Source organism: Limulus polyphemus, unplaced genomic scaffold (genome assembly GCF_000517525.1).
Source record: "Limulus polyphemus unplaced genomic scaffold, Limulus_polyphemus-2.1.2 Scaffold116, whole genome shotgun sequence".
Taxonomy (NCBI): Eukaryota; Metazoa; Arthropoda; class Merostomata; order Xiphosura; family Limulidae; genus Limulus; species Limulus polyphemus.
Window position 1 is genome coordinate 969,819 of NW_013665726.1, and position 2,649 is coordinate 972,467.

Below are 2,649 nucleotides of genomic sequence, written 5' to 3' on the forward strand. Positions count from 1 at the left end.
AATAAATTTGGTATCAAACTGTACATTATAATTCAAATTTTAGTACTACACATTACTTGATTTCTTAATTTAAAAGTAAATATTAAAAAACAGAGATAAACATCAATTTTTGTGTGACACATAGTATGTTGAATGCAGCACTGAAGTCTGTGAAGTCAAAATACTAAGTCTATAGATTTGTACAAATTAGAAACTCAAATTACCAATATTGACAAGCTAGAATATAAAATAATTTATTTCCTAAGATATTGCTCATGTAATAAATCAAACATAGTGGCACCCCACCCACCATTTCCCAATTTTGGACATGTTCCCTTACATACACTTACTTTTATACATGACAAATGACCATTTCTTTCTTTTGAACCAATATTTCAAGGAGGAAGGGTGTGTTGTTAGTCTACTCAAAATTATATATTTTTTTAGACTAAAATACATCTTACTTACTAAGATTAATAAATTATTGTGGAATTCTATGGTATTAATGTAGTAATTTATGATTTTTTTTAGTTATTCAACTGTATATATGAAACCTAAAAAAAAATGTTTTATATCCTCCACGTGCAAAATTTGTTGAGGCTTAGCAACCTATGTCAAGCAGCAACCGAGTACAAAGGTCATAACTACAAGAGATAATTGTTTGGTTTACTTCTTTATTTACTGTTCTGTGTTTTAAGAAAAATAAGTTTAAGAAGTTATTTGTAAACAGCAATAATCTATATACATATATAATGTATAATAATTTAAATGTTACTGTATTTGACAAAATACTAGTCTACTAAAACACAGCCAAGACAAGTTACTTTGTACAGACCAAAGGTCATTTTCATGTTATTTGATATGGTAATATGAGTGAAGGTGAGCCCCATCATTGTAGCCTATCTATTGTTAGCCAGGCATGGCTGAAAGGTCAATATAATAAAAATAATAAATATATATAAATGTATAATGTTATGAGATTTAAGCTATTTAGTCTCAACATTTATGCTTTTGTGTTATAATTTGTTTTGGTTCTAGAATGAAAGAGGCATAATTTATATTTATTTCCTAACTTTTTATGGTGGTTGCAAGATTGGTCAAACCTATCAAACCCATACAGATTAATTACTGAAAATAACAGATAAAATATAGTTTTTTCTTAAGAAATATTTGATAACTATCTGGCCTTATAAAGATTTCACATCTGAAATTTCAAAATTTTCTGATGCATAAAAGTATTTTTAATCTTAAAATGAAAATTTACTTAGCATGATGGATAGACAAAATGTGAAAAGAAAAAAATTACATGAGAAAAACATTGCTTTACAAACCTTAAGACTTAATAAAAAAATTGATATTTTGTGTATGAAAGCAATTGTAATGTTTACTGATAATTTGCCAGATTTTGTTAACATTCACTTACTAATTTAAAAGTTATAGCATGAAAAGTATAAAAGCACAAAAATGGTTACAAGGTCAGTACCAGGGAATGAGCCCATGCTAAAAAAGTTAAAAGACTAAAACAGCAGTGTTGCATTTGAAATAGATACTGTGAAAGGATAAATAACAAAGATCAATAAATCTATAAATGTATTTGGTGAATTATGAATGTAAATATAATATCTGAGGTCATGCTAGCCTTTAATAAAATTACATTGTTTAAACACATACTTTTTAAAAATCTCTGATCAACTAAATAAACATGAAAATAGTAATGCATCCCTACAGTGCCTAATGCCAAACACCCAAATACCATGCATGGGTGGAGATGTGCATGGTGCACTGGATATCTCAAAGCAACATGCTAAGCTCTAGAATTGTAGAACATTTAGAAACAGTGGAAGACTTATTCACTTACCAGTCACCTGTTGTAACAATACAGTATACATTTTTCCAGACAATTGAGTATTGTTTTACATGTTCATAAGTGCATTTCCAACAAAGTTGGGGACTTAAGAGTTTCATCTATAACTATTAATCATGCAGTTACTCTGTTTTGTAACCTACCAAGTAAAACAAATAATTATAACTAATTATATTTATTACACAAACAAGAACTTAGCCGACGTTCAAACCTATTTTGGATATTCTTCAAATAGTTTAAATTTAAGGTCAAACAACATAAAAATTAGAATGTCAATTTTGTTATAAAACTAGAAAGTATATTCAGATAATATAATAATATTTTTTTAACAACACTGTTTAACTTCTCCATGCTAGCCACTGTAATATTACATTTTTAGGCTTATGGCATGATACACTTCAACACTTTGAATAGGAAGTCAGAAAACCCAGAGTCCAGATAACATTAGTTTTATTAGGGTGACAACAGTGATAACATTTTCAACTAGGGGGGGGTCACATAATGAAAGACTAGTTTGCTCCATGTTACCAAACTCTTGTGACATTTGAATGTATGCATGCAGGGTTTTTTTTTCTCTCTTAGTTTTAAGAGGTTGCTTGGAGCAGTGAAACATTTTTCACATTGTACCAGTAGGTAATGTTGCGTCTTATCTTATAGCAATGAAGTGTTGTTATGTTTTTGCATTTTATTAACTGTAATTATTATATTTTTAGGCTTATGGCATGATACGCTTCAACACTTTGAATAGGAAGTAAGAAAACCCAGAGTCCAGATAACATTGGTTTAATGATGGTGACAACATTCTC

At 28.9% G+C, this 2,649-nt stretch overlaps 1 protein-coding gene across 1 annotated transcript in view; it reads right to left on the reverse strand.

The window, feature by feature from the left end:
* The window catches only part of LOC106472026 (protein arginine N-methyltransferase 1), a 44,082-nt gene that overhangs the window by 36,857 nt on the left and 4,576 nt on the right, over positions 1 to 2,649 (reverse strand). The gene's annotated exons all lie outside the window — the stretch shown is intronic.